Source organism: Lynx rufus, unplaced genomic scaffold, assembly GCF_022079265.1.
Source record: "Lynx rufus isolate CCGP_SWC_20201006 ecotype Redwood Valley unplaced genomic scaffold, mLynRuf1.p SCAF_7, whole genome shotgun sequence".
Lineage (NCBI taxonomy): Eukaryota > Metazoa > Chordata > Mammalia > Carnivora > Felidae > Lynx > Lynx rufus.
This window is the reverse complement of record NW_025814889.1, coordinates 48,168,943-48,181,335: the sequence shown is the minus strand read 5'-3', so window position 1 is coordinate 48,181,335 and position 12,393 is coordinate 48,168,943. Positions and strand designations below refer to the sequence as shown.

General features: G+C 34.0%; 1 protein-coding gene across 1 annotated transcript in view; it reads right to left on the bottom strand.

Annotated features, from left to right (window-relative positions):
- Positions 1-10,949, bottom strand: part of ATF7IP (activating transcription factor 7 interacting protein) — a 122,266-nt gene extending 111,317 nt beyond the window's left edge. The window contains exon 1 of the mRNA XM_047066818.1: positions 10,817-10,949. The gene's annotated coding sequence lies outside the window, so the exon portion shown is untranslated. The remainder of the gene's footprint in view (positions 1-10,816) is intronic.
- Between the last annotated feature and the right edge of the window lie 1,444 nt (positions 10,950-12,393).

The window sequence follows — 12,393 nt, the reverse complement described above, 5'->3', positions numbered from 1 at the left end:
AATTAATAAGCCACCAGAACAATTAAAAAGCCATTCTGTAGAAAAATACTGAAAATATTATTGGCTTTATCTAAACTGAATCTCTTTACTTTTTTATAAACTAGTTTACAAAGTTCCAATAAGAATGTTTTCCTTCCTGTCAGGATAAAATTGGATAAATCAAATTGGTAACCATGACTACAAGAGAAATGTGACATTTAAAAAAGAGGTAGCTTATAATTAGGTATGACAGGGAACAAAGACTACACCTCAAATGTAGAAATGACTGCCCTGCAAATGCAAAAAATGATGCCTCGTAAGTCCTCCCAGAAATTCAATTTAGTAATTCTTCTATAATTTATGGATTCCCAAGTTTAATGAGAATAAAGAATATCATTTCCTGACAGAATATTGACAAATGCATAAATCTCAGAACCATAATACCCTACAATTTTAAGTATTGCAGGTGAAAACTCATTGAGATAAATTAGATGGCTCTTGGTTCCTGATCTTGTAGCCAAGCAGGTAAGTTATTACACTTTACAAAACATCTAGATGGAAGCTCTTTTTTTTTTTAATCTTTATTTCTGAGAGAGAGAGAGAGACAGAGTGCAAGCAGGGGAGGAACAGAGAGAGAGAGACACAGAATGTGAAGCAGGCTCCAGGCTCTGAGCTGTCAGCACAAAGCCCAACTTGGGGCTCAAACTCACAGACCATGAGATCATGACCTGAGCTGAAGTTGGACGCTGAACCAACTGAGCCACCCAGGCGCCCCTAGATGTAAGCTAACTCTTAAACCTCATGTCAAATGTATGTAGTTTTGTTAACCAGACAATAGGGAATTCTTTGAATATTAATCAGCTATTCATTAAACCTGTGTAAATAAAATAAAACATCAAAATAAAATAATCAGAAGATCAGAAAACAAACTTATGTGGTGAAATTTGTTTCTTAAGGGGCAGGAACTTGGCCACATGAATGATTCTACAAGAAAACAGACATTTTGTCTGGCTTTAATTTTGAGTGAGCATGTCCAACAAGTTCCATACCTGGAGGGTTAATAAAGAGAGAGGGAGCACTTTGCACCCTTTATTTAAAAAACAAAAAACAAAAAACGATGGCATATGTGGATCTAGTCCCCAAAATAAATTATTTCATCCCTAACTTTGGCAATGATGATTGTCTGAAAAAACCTGACCAACTGTGAAGATAAAAAATTAATATGAGAAAATGGCTGTAAACTTAGCAAATTTAGTAATCTTGTAAGGCTTTTATTCTTTAAATGCCTTTTAAAATAAAACAGTTCTAAAGGTAGACTCCTTCACAAACCTTTACAAATAAATGACTTCTTTAAAGTTTTGGGTTTTGGGGTTTCTTTTTTTTTTTTTTTTTTTTTTTTTTTGAGAGAGAGAGAACACAAGCAGGGAAAGGGCAGAGAGAGAGAATCCCAAGCAGGCTCCACACTGTCACCATGGAGTCTGACATGGGCAGAACTCACAGACCATGAGATCATGATCTGAGCCCAAATCAAGAGCTCGATGCTTAACTGACTGAGACATCCAGGTGCCCTGCAAATAAATTACTTCTTTAAATGCTTATTTTTCTCTACTAGTGAATGGTCTTCTAAAACTACTTTTTGAAATTACTTTTTAAATGCATTTAAATTCCAGCTCCAATAATCAAGAATATTGCCATTTTCTATATATCTCCTCCATTGAGGGTTCTGTATAGCTGCAACTAGCTGCCTCTTAAATATTCATGCCTAATTGATTCAATTGATTGAAGACAGAAAAGTGTGCCAGGAAAAACTAAGTATTTTTTATATCTAATCTCATTTAACCCTCACAACCACCCTATCAGATAGGTAGTACCACCATTTTATATTAAGTAATAGTGTTGGCAGACTCTAAATTCCCAGATCCCAGTATAAAATTATTGCTCTCTCCATTTCATTATATTACTGATTTTAGGAAAATCCTTCACCTTTTTGTTTCATTTATTTGCTATCTTCCAACTTTTATATCACTTAAGTTTGATGGAAAAGGAAAGAATTACACAAACTTAAAACACAAAATAATTATTTAATTCCATCTTTTTATCAAACCCTTATTAATTTACACACATTATGTCCTTCAGAGTTAAATCTTAGAAACTTATTAATAGGTGAGCAATGGTGTTTCCTTGCTTTCTTCTATTTCTTAATGAATGAGATGGAAAACTTTCTTTCTAAAAGTTGTCTCACAATTTATAATTTTTCATATGCAAACTGCCTGTCCAACCTTTTGTCCATTTATCTAGTTGGTGCTTAAGTAAATTACATGTTCAATTATTTAAAAAAAAAAATCTAACATCTGTAGATAATAGTAAGTTAAATAAAAAAAAAGAACTATAGCATATCTTACTTCGCTTTTTGGCACTTTGCCTAAAACAAAAGGATTCTTGCCTTTCAATAAACAAATATTTATTGAATTTTAAGGAAGACAATGTGGAAAGCAATCTTATAATTTTAATAGTGGTCTTATCATTCCTAATTACAAGGGTTTTTTCCTTAACATGTGACATTTGTCAAAAACATCAATAAGATATAATTCCTAAATGCAGGAAGCTTATGAAGTATTATGCAACTAAAAACAAAGAAGTACAAAGGAATAAATGTCTTCAAGCAAGATAGGAAGTAAAACAGAGTAAAAAAAGAAATGAGAGAACTTCTGAGAATAACAATATCCTTTATTAGTTACATTATGTAGGCACTATGGCAGCAATGACACTTACAAAACTCAAGGATCTATATATGAAGGTGGTATTTAGAGTTCTCCTCACACACTACCTTCTTTCTCATTCCTTTTTTTTTTTTTTTTAACGTTTATTTTTGAAAGAGAGAGAGACAGAGTGTGAGCGGGGAAGGGGCAGAGAGAGAGGGAAACACAGAATCTGAAGCAGGCTCCAGGCTCTGAGCCATCAGCACAGAGCCTGATGTGGGGCTTGAACCCATGAACTGTGAGACCATGACCTGGGCCGAAGTCGGATGCTTAACCGACTGAGCCACCCAGGTGCCCCTCTCGTTTCTGATAGATACTCTGAACACCTTATTTATTCCCTTTACTAAGAATATCCTTCTAATTCACCCCTTAAAATACAACCCTCTAAGATTTCCTTGATCTCCCCCCACAACAGTTTCACTGTCTGTGCCATAAACAAATATCTACTGTGTCTTACTTATAATCTATAGAAAGCTGCTTTTAATTATCTACTTATTATACAAGTAAGCTTTACCTATATGCAAAGAATTTACAACCACAATCTTTTTACTTGTATGCATTACAAGGTCCTCAAAAATTATATTTCCCATCTTCAAAATGTATATTTCACACATACAGTTACAAAACAACAGGATCTGGAAAAGAATATAAAAACATAAATTCGGGGCACCTTCCTGTCTCAGTCAGTGGAGCAAGCAACTCTTGATCTTAGGGTAGTGAGTTTGAGCCCCCTGCTGGGTGTAGAAATTACTTAAAAATAAAATAATTAAAAAACATAAATTCAACTTTGGACTAAAGCAAGCAGTTCAAATAATTGCGATTCACGACTGTCATTACAGTCCTTACCTGCAGTCCTTCATCTTTCAAAATAAACAACTAGCAAAGTTAAAAAAATATTACACTGAGATTTTAAAATTAAATTAAAATTCCAATTCTTATAAAGCTAAATATAATTTAATACATTTGCAAGGGCAAGCAGAAAGGGAAAGAATTGCACCATTATTTGGTGGTATACACACACAAACACACACACACACACACATAACTAGAATCTCAGACACAAATCACAAACAAATGTTCTCAAAATTCCACTTGAAAAGAAGATATAGAGTTATAACTATAACTCTTGAGACAGAAAAACAGTTTCTAATATCAAATTATGAATTACTTTGATACTACTTCTCCAGCTTCTTTTTGTAGCAGGAAGGGCTGGTTGTTCTATTACACTCATTTATCCCCTTTTATAAAATTCCTTAATTTTAGCTGAGCACATGATTGTCCAGCTAGATACATTTCCTAGCCTTCCTTTCCCAGCTAAGTATGTTCCAATGACTAAATCCACACCCATAAAACTTGAGTCAAAGTGATATGTACCACTTCCAGATCATGCTCTCAAAAGAATGAGGTGTATACTCCCACTGCCCTTTCTCCCTTGCCCCTGGTTGGTGAAACTGTGGAATAGTCATGTTCAACCTGGAAACCATATGTTAAGTCAAAGCCACCTACAAACTCTAAACAGTCTTCTTTGTTAGAGGAGAAAAACACTTATCATCCTTAAACCATCATAATAGTCTCACAGAGCAGATTAGCCTTTACTGTAATCCAATTACTCCTGACACCATCTAAAAAGAAATAAAAGAAATTTTCAAAGATAGTCTCTTTTCTCTTTCATATTTTTCACCACTTCTTCCTTTTAAGACATTTATCTAATAAGGGTAAGAAGTCAGAAACATTCCTCAACTCCAAATCCTTAGTTGAGAATATGCTGAAGCAGTCATGTCATTCATTGTTTCACCAAACTCTTGTCCTCCTGGTTCTTAAAATGGCAGATTCTATTCTCACCTTCTAGGTTTACCTTTCTACCAACTTGAAGGCATTATCTTTGAGAATTACTGACTCAAGGAGAAATCTTTTAATAGCTATGGCAGTTCTGAGAATCAGAGTCAAATTTCTCATTAGAATGTAAAAGTGCCACAGAGTGCTGGAACATAATTCCCAGATACCCACCAAGACAATAATTCCCCAAAGTAGTATGTACAAACAACAAAGAAAGTGAAAAAGAACTGTACAGTAAGACATTATGACATTACTATCTCACATCAAAGGGGCCTTCTCTCCCAAATTAAAGGGTATATGCTAGTTATTCATAGTTATTAGATACAAAACAACTCAAAATATTGTTATAATATTCTGAGCAAAGAAAAACTGCAGATATGAATAAAAGAATATTTCTCACAGTCAAGTTAACAGGTCATCTACATTTCCCAGACTTTTATGTTTATGTAGACCCAATTATAAAGTCTCTCAGGAAGGTGCTATCAACTGTACCCTTAGGCCTATCACATTTTTTGGAAAGTGGCCAAGCAGATGCTAGAATCATTCTCTTAAAGACGCAAAAACGCAAATGATCAAAATTCACAACTGAAGACATTCACATTGTACAAATAAGCACTAGTGCCCTGGTCTTCTCATTTTGCAGGCATTTAAAAAATGAAAATGCTGGCCAGCACTCATATTCTCTTCCTCCAATACAAAATGGGTTTCCACCATGTAACTTGAAGCACAAAGTTTGATTTTTTGGAATTCACTTTTCTGTCTTTTTTTTTTTTTTTTAATTTTTTTTTTTTCAACGTTTATTTATTTTTGGGACAGAGAGAGACAGAGCATGAACGGGGGAGGGGCAGAGAGAGAGGGAGACACAGAATCAGAAACAGGCTCCAGGCTCTGGGCCATCAGCCCAGAGCCCGACGCGGGGCTCGAACTCACGGACCGCGAGATCGTGACCTGGCTGAAGTCGGACGCTTAACCGACTGCGCCACCCAGGCGCCCCAATACTTTTCTGTCTTAAACAAACTAAAATGACAGGATAAACCACTGATTTACTCTGTAGATTTCACGACAATCTCAGAAAGAACACTGCAAAATCATTTTTAAAGTCTTGAGTTACGTAAAGAACATAACAAGGTCAATTGGATAAGAATTTCTAAAGAGAGGCTTCACTAATGGATGCGTAATTTCTAGATACTCTGGGGAACTTATAGGGACTATGGCTTCCCAGAGCTACTTAATGATTTTTTGTATTCTACCATTTAAATTTTGTTAAAACATCACCTAAATTTTATCTGTAATATGCCCCACATGTGACTTCTTTGAAAAAGTAGATTTGCCCGTGCACGAATTTTCCATATACCTCAAACTTAAAAATCATAATAGAAGGCTTTCTAAACTAAATCTTGAGCAAGTTAAACAAAACTAAATATTCTGATTCAGAATCATTTAAGATCATCAGTTATAATTAACATAATATAAATACGGATTCAGCTCTAAAAACACTAATTCCCAAATTAAATAACCTCAAAACTAAGTCTTTAAATTCTTGCTTCTAACACTTGAAACATATCTTCACTGTCAAGATGCTAGCCATCATTCCTTCCTCTTATCCATATACATTTCTCTGGTAGCCACTTCTGTCCCTACTTTGCTATTTCTCACCTATCATAGTCTGAAAACTTAAGTATCATAATTTGTCAGAACTAGAAAAAGTTTTCAAGTAAGAGCAAAAGTCACATAAAAAAAGTAAAATATGCAAATCTCTGTAAGTGGTTTTGCTTGAAAAAGACCCAAAGATGAGAATTGTTCATTTAAAAAGTTTAATAAAAGCCAATAACACATGATTTCTACCGACTTCCTAGATTTATTTTCATGAAGCCAATGAACACAAATAATAGATTTAATGTACAATGAACTTATACCAATAATTAGAGAAACATCCTTATTAGAGAATAATTTACTATTATCAAGGGACTAAAAATAAAAGTTTTTAACTTTATTATAGCATTAGGCACCATCCTGGCCAGAAAAATTAGATAACTTTCCAACATTCTTCCATTAAAAAAGTCCATGTAAATGAAAAATTTTGGTTTCAAATATTGAAAAATACTTTAACTGGACAACCTATTTTCCCACTTCTAACTTCATACTTGCACTATTTTCATATCACCATGTCCTAAGACAGATTAAAAATAGAAACGTAGTCCTATATCCTCTAACAACGTATCCCTATTAACATCATATCAGCATTAGGGAACAAGTTTAATAACACCTTAATGAAAAATAACAGGTATCACAAATTTTCCCAATGTATCTCTTAAAAAGTACATTTTGTGGAATCTGCGGAAAATATATCCCATTTATGAGAAAAAAAAAAACAAACACAGTATAAAGATGTAAACTCACCCCAATTTAAGTTTAATGCAATGCTAAACTAAACTATCACTACAACAAATAAAACAGTGCACTACTGCTACATGGATAAGACCCAGGTACAGTGGTTGTTAACCTAGCTTTAGATTTTGTATTATATATTCCTGTGAAAAGCTGATGAAAACTATAACTCTTTCCCCAGAAAAATGCACATAGGCATAATCACATAATGTTGTGTACATCAAGGAAACCATCAAAGGATCTACCAAGGAATCTTCTTACTATCTGTAGAAACTCCTGAGGCCAATGGACCAAGTTAAATATCCCCAGTAAATGAAGCAGAACTATAGCTCAAACCTGGTAACTTAAGATCAAAATTAGCAACTCAAAGCAGTAAGAAAAAAGATCTAAGAAACGTAAGAATCTAAGAAAACTAGGTATTTGGAAAAACTGGAAACTAATAAACTCCATACAGATTAAAACACTTATTTTTTTAATCATTAAAATACATAGAAAAAATAAATAAAATAAGTGAACATTTAAGTTCATTTCACAACAGGTTATTTCTAGGCAAAGAAGTCCTGGAAGAAATCACAAATGAGAAAAAGCAGTGCATTAGACTACCAAAAAAAAAAAAAAAAAAAAAAGGAAAACTTCTGAATATATAAAATAAGCAATTTTAAAAGTAATAAACTAAAAAAAAAGCCTGCCAAAAGTATGAAAAGCAAAAGGCTTATATCCATAAATAGCTGTTATCAATAGGAAAAACATTAACATCCACCATAGAAAAGATTAAAAAACCTCAAACAGCTAATTCACAAAAATGAGAACATTGTATACATAAACATTAAAAAATTCAACTTCACCAGATATCTATAGCTATACATCTATATCTATATCGATATCGATTTCTATATCTATATCTATATCTCTATGGTACTGTTTTTCAGCCACCAAACTGATGGTGGTATGGGAAATGCTTCTCAAAAAAATAAATTTTTATTAATTTTGTAATTACCTTAAAAGCCCTTTGAAACAATATTTGAAGCAATAATTTCAAAGAAATCATTTCAAAGAGATGCAGTTCATAACTCATGTGTAAGGATGTTCAGTGTAGCATTATTTATAACAGAAATGGGCAACAAACAAATGGTCAATAAAAGAAATGCTTAGTAAGTCACAGTACATTCTTATTAGATATAACAATATTGTAGCCGCTTAAAAACATTTGAAGAATATTTCATGATTTGGGGTATTTTCTCAATAAAATATTATATACCCATTAAAAGAAATTTTTAAAAGAATGTTATACATTGAAAGAACATTAAGTATTTTAAAAGAATAATGAAATGAGATAAATATCTACAACATAACACAAAATTAAAAGAACAAGAATGAAATTATGGTCCAAATGAAAAACTGATCAATATTTATTGAACAATATTTATTGACCAATTGATAAACCATGAAAAAATAACAAAATCACCAGAACATTTATGCTGTTTATTTCTAAATGTTGCTAATTTTCAACACTTTCCAAAGGTGCTGCAATGAATAAGTAAAAAAGCATTTAAATATATGTATCAAATATTCAAATCATAATTTAAAGAAAAAAGACAATTTTAATGGTTTATGACTTAATCACTAAGTCTTTTTCTCTAAACTAAATTTTGTGATGTTTAAAATCTACAAAACTAAAAATGACCCCAATAATTTAATATTCATTAGTCTCAATATTATATATTCTGCATATGTCAAAACTTTGTGGCAACATAACTAAAATTTCTAAATCAAACTAAAATTTCAAAACATGCTTTTTATTCAAAGAATAACAAACAAAATAACAGACATTCAGACAATTCACTGGTCTTTGTTTTAAGTTTATATAAGTATACTTCTCTTTCTAACAAATAGCAAAATTGTCCTACTAATAAATATTTACATTGTACACTATGTTCCTCAGTATTTTCAAGACCTCTTACAATCTTCAGCATTAACCTAAGAGGCAATCTTTTGTATTCAAATGAAAACAAACTTTAATACACAAACCAAAATATTTTACTTTTCTGGAAGTGCAAAATGTACCACTGCCCTAAAATCAAAGTTCTTTTCTTAACTTAAAACACATACATACACACAGATACAGAAAATACAAGATACTTTCCACTCTAAACACCTGAAATTATGTATTAGGAAGTGGAGGAGGGGTGTGCTGGGGCAATCACCCAGAAGTATAAAAAGGCAGGATATTACACAACTGCCCTCTAAATATATTTCTGTGTAGAAGAGACCAGAGGGCCAGGTTTATATGAACAGCTAATTTTCTGTTGAGAAAAGAGAGTTACCTTCCCTATCACTTCATTCTATCTCATACGTGACGTCATTTTTAAAAAATCCACCAACCAAAACTGTTCCTTTCAATTACATCTACTTAATGCTAACGGTGTTTGCTTTGGGCAATAAAACCGTCCCTAACCAACCATTATAAAGCAATAGGCACTTCTTCATTTGACAGATGACTGATTTAAACTTAGTCTTATATAACCAACCAAGAAACCAATTATTGTACACACAAACCACAGGTGAAATCTATGAAAAACAGTTACAAATTTTTAGTCTAGTAAGAAAAAATTTGCACAATGGTAGAATTATATCAGATTGTATAACACTTCTCCCAGCGGTGTTATATAAGATTTAAATATAGTGACACAACCATTGTAAACTAAAATAACCAGTAGCACACCTCTAACTACCTTCTTTAAGAAATGAAAATTAGGAACACACAATTTTAAGAAATCAAACACAACTGTATTTCATACACATATACAGGGCAGTTTCTTTAAAGAATCAACTAATTTTTTCATTAATGGTTGACTTTATTTCCTCATAAAGGCCTCAGTTTAGTGAGGAGTTCTTTGCAGAATTCTTTATGAGAAAAATTTACCAAGCAAGTTTTATTTCACATATCATAACAAACCAAAGGCTAAACAAATGACCTAATTTTAAAAGTCAGAGTCACAAAAATGATCAAACTGAAGCAGTGATGGACAAGTGATCACAGACTTTAAAAATCTAAAACCCAAATGCAAGTATGATCAGAAGCACACAAACTGGTAAAATTAAAACTTCATTAACTTAGAATCAAATATTAAAAAAATAAATAACCAAGGAGATTGAGATTTCTTTTTAAACAATAGTATATAGATTCTTCCAATGCCCCTTCCCCCTCATATCTCCAAAACTCAAATTCTCGTTTGTACACATTCCCTCTTAACAAAACTGGTAAAAATAGGGTTAAAATGTATTTGCAAATATTCAGTTCAATTAAATGTACTGCCCCTGAGACCACCACTAGGTGCTGATCTTTATCTCCCCAAATATAAACTTGAACCCAGCAATACCCTAAAAGTAAAATTATAATCAAGAACCACAAGTGACAATCATTTTTACAGAAAATTAAGTTCACAGCTTCTCAGAAAATCGGAGAAATATAAAAGAGTTTAGAGGGTCGGTATAGGAATGCAACACAAGAGAAACGTTTTCCTTGAAAAATGTGGCAGTTTGAGGACAAGAAAATGAAACTCCTCAAGAATGAGGAAAATTAAATCTAGAACCCAAATGGCGTCCAACAAGAACATTAGATCTTGAAAATGAATATTGCGCTTGCGCAGCCACCGCCCCGCCAGCTGCACAACTGCAGCTAGAGCCCGACCCCGCAAGATCACGTGCTCCCATGCAGCGCCCGCCCGCAGCTCCGCAACCGCGCAGGCGCACACACAACTCCCGCAGCCGCCATAATGCGGTCTTGACTCTTCATAAATACAATAGTAATTTAAGAAAATGTGGTTATAACAGCCCCTAGGAGTCACATATACCTTTCGGGGCGGGAGATGAGGGAGGGGGAACCAAGTTCCTTCCTACAGAGCCGTTCCGCGCAACCGTCCTCAACGCGGCCGCTTCAGTATCGCGCGCTTCAGTCGCCGCGCCGCCGCTGCCGCCGCCGCCACCTCCGCAGATTCAAAAACAAACCCGCTTCTGCCTTGCACGCGCCGGGGCCGTTATGCAAATTAATGTAGGCGGGGCTCTGTGGTCGTACTATTGGCCACGCCCACGGTGCTAACAGCCAATAGACTCACGGCTCAGCCGTTCCCCATGCAAATCTCCTGGTTTTTTATTTGAATGAGGGAAATTGGCCACGCCTCCTGCCTTGGAAAGGAGAAGGAAGTCTGAGGTGGTGGCGCTGCGCCTTTTAGTTGCAGTGTGAAGTGTGTTTTGAGTGGAGCTTCGCTTTACCCAGTGAGTAGCACTTTGTGAGCGCCCTCTATGAGCCTCAGCAAAGAAGGAAGGAAATAGGTTGGCGAGAGTTAAAGAGCTGAGAGAAATATTTTCAAAAAAGCCTTAAGTATATTTGTTCATCATTTATATTAAAAATTCACAAAGTATACTTTAAACTAAGTAATGAGAGTGGCGAAAACACATCTTTTCTTTCAGTTTTGTGCCAGAGCAAGCACTTCCAATCGTACCCTTTCACCAGAAGTTGTATCCCTTATATTCAGTTTTATATTGGGAACCAATCGTTAATGAAGGCCATAGGATGTAGTGAAAAAGGTGCAACTCCTTTTGTTGGGAGATCTGGGCTCACGTCCAAGTACTCCTGCCTTCTTGCCTGTTTCTTGGAACACGTGTGTTAACACGGTTTTCTCATCTCTAAATAGTGATAATGCCTGTGATTCAAGTCGGTTAAGAGAGGTCAATGACAGGATAAATCAATGTAAAGGTGTTTTGCCAAACAAGAAGAGCCTGACAAATAGATCATAAGGTTTTGTTAACTTGTTTTGAATGTAATTTTTTGCTTAATCTACTCATTTTTTATTTAGTAATCACTGTGGTCTAGCCTGGCCTCAAGAAATCTATACTAGAGGAAACAGAAGAGTAAACAGGAAATTTTTGTAAGTAATAAGAAATTAGTGGAGGGTGGTTAATACTTATTTTTATAATTTGGGTCTTTCAACTCAGTTGAAATACTGGGTGGCTTTTAGGAGAATTGCTTAATCCAGAGTTGGAAAATCAGTAATGCCTTCCTCGAAAAGGCAAATTGTAACATGAGAACTGATTTAGTAGATTTTCTGCCTAAAAGCTGATCTTTGTTACAAAGTAATGAGGGATCATTTAAAAGGTTCTAAGTCAGGAAATACCACATTTAGATTTGTGTGGCTTTATTGCTTAGCTTTGTAAAGTATGTAACACAGAGCATAGTACATGATTGTTCAAAAAGTTACGAATAGAGGCTCAATTATAATAAATTATGTATTATAATTTATTTAGTACATAGATGCGCACGTATAAAATACTCAACTAATTATAAATATTAATATAGACATTAAAAGTTGCACTCTATAATAAGAAAAATGGGATTGGAATAATAAAGCCCATCAGGTTTCTTTTTGTATGT